General features: G+C 47.1%; 1 pseudogene; it reads right to left on the bottom strand.

Moving 5' to 3' along the window:
* Positions 1–7,541: 7,541 nt before the first annotated feature.
* Positions 7,542–7,659, bottom strand: LOC124796489 (annotated as a pseudogene).
* Positions 7,660–8,335: the final 676 nt, after the last annotated feature.

Here is an 8,335-nt window from a genome sequence, read left to right on the forward strand (position 1 = left end):
CTTGAGTTCTGGGGTAGCTTTTAGTTTTCTCAGTGATGCTCCTTTAATGTTATGTGTTCTCGTGAACCAAAGGTCCATTAAGATTATGTTTATTTCGGGAACCAAAACGAAGGTCACAGGTGTCATGTCTAACGAAAATGGAGGCTGGGCCATCGCTACAGTATTGTTGTTGGCCATCAACTCACAACATGTAACTAAGTGTTAGCAGTTGCATTATCGTGATGGGATATTCATGAACTGCTTCGCTATAAATCAGAATTATTTTTCATATTGATTCACGCAAGCGCTGTTATAATCGTACGCAGTACGCCTTATTGATGGAAATCCAAGTAAGAACTCATAATGAACTATACTCATAAAATCTAAGAACACATTGAGTATAACCTTCACTTATCAGCGCACTTGTTGTTATTTTCCGCTTTGTCTACCCAAAAAGATTCCATTGAGGCGACGCCGAGCCTCAATTCGACGCCACATCTGTAAACCACAGTTCACCACCTGTTTCGATATGTTCCAGTAGTTCTGCATTGTTGTTGACTTCAGGTAGCGACTGTTGAGCACCTTATATTCGCTGCTGTTTTTGTTTCGAAATTCAGTAGTGTCTAAACAAGTTTTTCAGTCAGGCATTTCGTAATCAAAATATCAAAAAAATTTCATGGCATGAGCCTCTTGATATGGCAACATCATCAGCGATAGAGATAGCGATACGGCGATCGCTTACAATCCTTTCTTTCACTTTTCACACGATTTCTTCGGTTGATGATGATCTGGTGTGACCAGCGCTCTCTTCACCTTCAATGTCTTCAGGGTGTTCTTCGAAACGCTTTATAACGCGTATACCTTCGTTTTCCTTATAACAGATTGACGAAAAGTAATATTTAATAATACTAAAACTTTTCTGAGTTATATTTCGCACTTTTAGTAAAATTTAGTACAAATTCTTTGATAATTTTTATACAAAATAAAGAACAGCCAGTACTATCAAATCACATTAATCTTTCTGACAGTTGACAATAGGTTAAATAACCAATATGGTTAACGTTGAACAGATCCTTTTCAGATATGTTTACCAACGCCGCAACGAACAAAGATGCGAATCGGACTAATGTAACAAGCGCAGTTACAGAATTTCCACTATGTTTTGGACACACTTCACAATTAATCATTCCGCTGGAGACATCACACTCATATCTTGTAGCATCGCCTCTGGCCTTGAAAAAGAGCTCTATTTGACAAGGAAAAGAGTCCAAAAGTTCCCTCATCTGCACAATACATGACGTTCCCCGTGTGCTGGTCGAGATTATCGATAACGTAAGAAATAGGGCACACTGGTAGAAAAAAATTATATAAGAACATCGATCTTTCTGCTGAGATTATGATTATATTTCACTGTCTGTGATTCAACGATTGATTTCCTGGAGAGGTGAAACAGGACGGCACAGTGTGCTGGTTTTAACAAACTCGAAGTGACTGTTTTAAGGAAAGTAATCGTCTACAAAAAGCAGGATATTTATAATCTTACTTTGAGCTTCCATGATGCAACTTGTTTCTGGAATTTATCGGAAATATACGTTGTGGTTAATAATGACACGAAATGATAAGGTACGTCTAATAGTAAAAAATAGTGTAGAGCATTATTCACTTCGAACAACAAAGTTAAATTGCTGCTTCAGACTTCACGCTTCAGACTTCACTTTACCATCTTGTGTTTCAACCAACGGAGGGACGTATAGAGAAGATCAAACTTCACTTGCGTACACGAACTCCACTGTTCCTCAAGAACCAACATAGCTGTACGTCCATAGCCCGTCTAGTATGCAAGCCGCCTTAAGAATTGGGGCGACTGAGGCTGACGTAACATCTGATACCACTATAATAAACCCGTTTTCGCCTTCCATTAGCTAATAGTGCGTAGACGAACGACTGTCGATAAGCCTCCACATAAGAACCGGACAAAATGTTACTAGGCGCTTCAGTCCGGAACCACGCGACTGCTACGGTCGCAGGTTCGAATCCTGCCTCGGGCATGGATGTGTATGTTGTCCTTAGGTTAGTTAGGTTTAAGTAGTTCTAAGTCTAGGGGACTGATGACCTCAGATGTTAAGTCCCATAGTGCTCAGAGCCATTTGAACCATTTATTGCAAAGAATGGAGGAGAATATGTTACTGATAACTAAAGCATCCGTTATGTATATCTGTTGTTTTTATTAAATATATTGTAAAGCGCTACGAACTTACGCACCAAATAAAAAATAATTGCAGCGATGTAACACGACATCATAACTTTGGCAGTAAAAGAACTTAACCTATAGAAACCAGACCAGAGGATGAAGCCCTGCAGGAATTTGAACTTTCAGTGAATGTTAATCCATCACAACTAGATTCCGGTCGCACACTGCGGAGGAAACTACGTAAAATGAACAACTGGAATAGGGTCCTTCGTAACATATCGTTGCTAACAGCGGGACATTAAGCCGCACGTCTTCAATGGGCCAAACAACATAGAAACTGGATAGTAGCCCACTCAGCCGGCCGGGATGGCCGAGCGCTTCTAGGCGCTACAGTCTGGAAACGCGCGACCGCTACGGTTGCAGGTTCGAATCCTACCTCTGGCATGGATGTGTGTGATGTCCTTAGGTTAGTTAGGTTTAGGTAGTCCTAAGTTCTAGGGGACTGATGACCTCAGAAGTTAAGTCTCATAGTGCTCAGAGCCATTTGAACCATTTAGTAGCCGATTGCAGCCGTGTAGTGTGGTCCAAAGAATCGAGATTTTACCTCGTTTCAAGGCAAGGCGCAGTGTGCACCAATGGCGCAGTGAGGCGTTCCACCCTTTGTCTGTGGAGGGTGCACTTCACGCAGGGGGTTGTCCTGTGACGTTTTTTGCGTGTATTTCGAACCTTACCGTGAATATGAATGAAGACATTTTTGTAAACATTCTCAGTGAGCAGCTGTGAATGCCGCGGACATTCCGACCTTCCAAGAGGACAATATGCGTATTCGCAAGGCTGTACACATACAGTGACCAGTCATGACATTACGATAGTCTACCTAATGGCCGGTATGTCCACCTTTCGCACGGATAACCTCGACGACACGTCGTGGCACAGAAGCAATGAGGCCATGGTATCCGCCCCGATAGCTGGGTGGTCAGCGTGACGGACTGCCGTCCTAAGGTGACCGTGCTCGATTCCCGGATGGGTCGGGGATTTTCTCCGTTCAGGGACTGGGTGTTGTGTTGTCTTCATCATCATTTCATCCCCATCCGGCGCGCAGGTCGTCCAATGTGGCGTCGAATGTAATAAGACCTGCACCAAGGCGGCCGGACCTGCCCCGTAAGGGGCCTTCCGGTCAATGACGCCAAACGCTCATTTCCAATGAGGCCTTGGTAGGTCGCTGGGTGGAGTTGGCACTATATCTGCACACACAAGTCATCTAATTCTCGTAAATCCCGGGGAGGGGACGATGAGCTCTGACACCACGTTCAATCACGTCCCAAAAGTGTTCGATTGGGATCAGATCTGGCGAGCTGGGAGGTCAGCACATTAATTTGAAGCCGCCACTGTGTTCTTAGAATCACTGAGTCACACTTATGGTCTTGTGACATGGCGCATTATCTTGTCGAAAAAATGCCACTGCCATCAGGAAACATGACCGTCATGGAGGGGTGTACGTGGTCTGCAGCCAGTGTACGATACGCTTTGGCCGTTATGGTGTCTTATACGAGCTCCACTACCCATGGAGGTCTACGTGAATAATCCCAGAGCATAATGGAGCCGTCACCGATTTGTCCCAGTCTCGCAGTGCAGGTAAAGTGTTGTTAATAAAAATTCTCTATTTTAAACTAGACTGAACTGCATGTGACTGCTTTAGTCTTTAATAAAACTTGCATCTGACTGCGTATTTAACTGAACTGAACTTTATCTGACTGCATGAAAATATTGTTGGAAAATTAATACTCAAAATACACATCTGACTTTGATGCTGTCACGACCCGGCTGCCTCCTGCAGGCATCTAGCTCCGACTCGAAACACGTCTGCTGTCTGTGCGCATCTCCTCACCACTACTCAAACTTTTACCGCGTGCACTTAGCTCTGTTAGCTGTCAAAGATCTTACTACTCGAAGATTTACTACTCGTCCAACCTTGCGGTTGGGAACTATCGACATTTTTCACTGGCTCTATCCTGATCGAATCTCAGCACATACCATTCAAGGAGTTAGGGGGCTGTTCCCCTGGAAGTCAACGGATTCAATCTCTCCCATCGGTTGGATTAACGTCTAGTGCCGATGATCATGTGCCCATTTCAGCCGTAGTTGCCGATGTTAACATTAGCACATGCATTGGTCGTCAGCTGCAGAGGCCCATCCCTAAGAGTGTTTGGTGCACCGTGTATTCAGACACACTTGTACTCTGCCCAGCATTAAAGTCTGATGTTAGTTCCGCCACAGTGCGCCGCCTGTCCTGTTTTACTAGTCTGCGCATCATACGACGTCTGAAATTTGTAATGAGGCGTGACTTCCCAACCCCATGACGTCTAGACGTGGTTTCACCTTGGTTTCACCAAGTACTGAAGACCACAGAACATCTCAAACACCCGACAAGTCGTGCAGTTTTCGAAATGTTCGTGCTGAGCCTCCTGGCCATCACAATCTGCCCTCGGTCAAACTCAGATAGGTCGTGTGCCTTCGCCATTGCACACACGGACATCACACCGTGCGTGTGTCTGACTAGCAGTCATTCTTCGCCAGGTGACGCTGCCATCACCTGGACAGGTTCGTCGGTAGTAGGCCGGTGATCATTATGTTCTGGTTGATCAGTGTGTGATCCTGATTTGGCGAAAGCTCATCCTACCGCACTTCGTCTATCCCTCTAAATCACTCTGTCGTAATCGCATATAAATTGCCTAGGACTCTTTAGGAAAGACAATGAAACGTAGTTTCACCATTTCAGGTTTTTGGTAGCTCTGTTGTGGTTGTTGTGATCTTATGTTCGAAGACTGGTATGATGCAGCTCTCCACGCTACTCTATCTTGTGCAAGCCTCTTCATATCCGAATAACTATTGCAGCTTAAATCCTTTTTGAACATGCTTATTGTATTCATCTCCTGGTCTCCATCTATGATTTCTAACCCTCCTCCCAGTCTTCCCTCTAATACCAAAATGTTGGTCTCTTGATGTCTCAAAACGTATACTATGAACTGATCCCTTCTTTTAGTCAAGTTATGCCAAAAATAACTCTCATAAATGCCATCTGGTTTCTGCAAAATTTGTAATAGCATTACGCTCCCTGTATTTTATCCCTGCTACTTACAGAATTTCAGCGAGTGTATTCCAGTCGCCATTGTCAAAAGCTTTCTCCAAATGTACGGAAGCTATAATCGCAGGATTGTCTTTCCCTAGACTATCTTGCAAGACAAGTTGTAGTATCATTATTGACTCGCGTGTTCCTACATTTCCCCGGAATCCAAATTGATCTTCCTCGAGGTCAGCTTCTGCTAACTTTTATATTCTTCTGTGAATAATTAGTGTTAGTATTTTGCAACCATGACTTATTCACCTGATATTTCGGTAATATTCACACCTGTCAGCATCTCTGCAGTATATCACCAGCGAGCTGGACATCTCACATCTGAACGAACGGGTTCATTCTGTCCCTCGCCGAATGGAATAAAAAAAAAAAAAGTTCAAATGTGTGTGAAATCTTATGGTACTTAACTGCCAAGGTCATCAGTCCCTAGGTTTATACACTACTTAACCTAAATTATCCTAAGGACAAACACACACACCCATGCCCGAGGATGGACTCCAACCTCCGCTGGGACCAGCCGCACTGTCCATGACTGCAGCGCCTGAGACCGCTCGGCCAATCCCGCGCGGCGCCGAATGGAACGAATTTTCTAGACTATACTCGGAATTTGGACACTGTCTCCTGTGGGTCACTATATATTTTTTTCAGTGTGCTTAACTCTTAATTGCTGCAGGAATCTAATACACGGTCTTTCTTTCAGATTGTGGGTGGCAGTCATGGATTATCTGCGAGGTAAGGACTGCAGCAGTTCTTGTCGTATGCCGAAGCACAGAACTGCCACAGCATCGGTGGTGGTATGTTGCTGCCGTCTGTTCCACGACTGCGGAGTGCCCACTGTCATGAACCCGCTGCCGGAGTGACTGTCGTTCGACATGTGGCGAGTGACTGTTACGACGTTCCTCTGCGCTCTACTCACTTAATGGTGTCTTTCGCCGCAGCTGTGATGTGAACCGCACCCATGACTTAAGGTGCTAGCGGACATACGTGTAGCTGCTCCACGACTCTGTAGGCATTTATTGATTCTAGTCGTTTTCTTCATCAATTTTCCTCCTATAGGGTAACTCCTGCGTATCCTCTTTTCAGCACTCGAAAACACCTATTTAGTGATTATCAAACACACTGTTTGCCATCTCACGTCCAAGTGGTGTAAGAAGGGCTTACGCTTACCGAAAAATCTAGTCAGTGATTGTGACAGCTACATGATGCAGGTGCGAACTTAGGGAGTGGCAACGGGATTCGGAAGAGACTGCGTAATGTCAGGCAGCTTTGGCGATAAACTGAGTTCCGAATGGTGTAATTAGAAGTCACCCGCGAAGAGTCCTTACCTCAGAATTGTGCCAAAGAGTGAATGCTAACGTTTTAAAGTGATTATCGTCTGTTGAATAGTGAGGCGGCGAAAAGCCGAGAGACAAAGTGGTGTGTCAGCGTCGCAGGAGACAAGCGGCGAAATAGAGCGCAGTGACGCACTGCTGTCAGCCGTATCGGCGATGCGGACGCCGGCTTCGCCGCCTGCCAGTGAGAACGTGCCGGCGGCGACCACGGGCTGAGAACAGCGGCCAGCTGCCAGCGGCCGGCCGGGCGCGGCTCCTTTGATGAATCTCGCGCTGTCCGCGACGCTGCACAACGCCTCCGAGGGCGCGGCCGTGGGCTCGCCATTCCTGCCGGCCAGCTTCTTCAACGCCACCTCCTGGTCTGCGGGGGCGGGCGCCAACGGCAGTGTCGCCGCCGCACCCGACGTGGGCGACGTGCCGCAGGTGCCCGCCTACATCCGCACCGCCTCCACCGTCGCCTGCGTCATCATCATGAGCATCGGCGTGGCGGGCAACGCCATGGTGCCGGCCGTGATCCTGCGCAGCCGCGACATGCGCAACTCCACCAACATCTTCCTGGTCAACCTCAGCGTCGCCGACCTGCTCGTGCTCCTCGTCTGCACGCCCACCGTCCTCGTCGAGGTCCACTCGCGCCCAGAAGTCTGGCTGCTCGGAGAGACCATGTGTGAGTACGACCGCAAAGCGCTTTTGCACAGCTATACAGCACTCCATCGTAGGGCCAACAGTGGCCCATCAGGACCATCCGACCGCCCTGTCATCCTCAGCTGAGGATGCGGATAGGAGGGGCGTGTGCTCAGGACACCGCTCTCCCGGTCGTTATGATGGTTTTCTTTGACCAGAGCCGTTACTAGTCGGTTGAGTAGCTCCTCAATTGGCATCACGAGGCTGAGTGCACCCCGAAAAATGGCAACAGCACATAGCGGCCCGAATGGTCGCCCATCGAAGTGCCGGCCACGCCCGACAGCGCTTAACTTCGGTGATCTGATGGGAACTGGTGTATCCATCGCGGCAAGGCCGTTGCCTGCAGCTATACAGGGTGAAAAGTATTTAAACAGACAAACTCTGGGAGGTTGTAGGGGACATCAAAACAAATATTTTTCCCTAATGTCTTTTTTTCCTATGAGGAGTATTTAAAACGGTAGAGGAAGATTTCTCTGGTCGCAAATTAATTAAACCAACAAACATTTTTTCCATTTTTTTATGGTTCAAATGGCTCTGAGCACTATGAGACTTAACATCTGAGGTCATCAGTCCCCTAGAACATAGAACTACTTAAACCTAACTAACCTAAGGACATCACGCACATCCATGCCCGAGGCAGGTTTCGGACTTATGACCGCAGCGGTCACGCAGTTTCAGACTGAAGCGCCTACAACCGCATGGCCCCACCGGCCGGCATTTTTTTGTTTATGACCAAGAGACAACACATTAACACAACCCAATGTCAGTTCCTCTACTGATGCAACAGGAGTTGCGTAAACAGGGTTGCGCATCTAGCCCCACACAAAGTCCAGAGGCGACATATCTGGGGATCGAGCAGGCCATGGTACAGGACCACCTCTGCCAATCCACGTTTCTGGGAACCGTCGGTCCAGGAATCGACGCACACGATGACCGAAAAGTGCCAGCGCCCCGTCATGTTGGAACCACATCCGTTGGCTTGTAGGGAGCGGGACGTCTTCCAGCAATTTTGGCAAT

Source organism: Schistocerca piceifrons, chromosome 4 (genome assembly GCF_021461385.2).
Source record: "Schistocerca piceifrons isolate TAMUIC-IGC-003096 chromosome 4, iqSchPice1.1, whole genome shotgun sequence".
NCBI lineage: Eukaryota > Metazoa > Arthropoda > Insecta > Orthoptera > Acrididae > Schistocerca > Schistocerca piceifrons.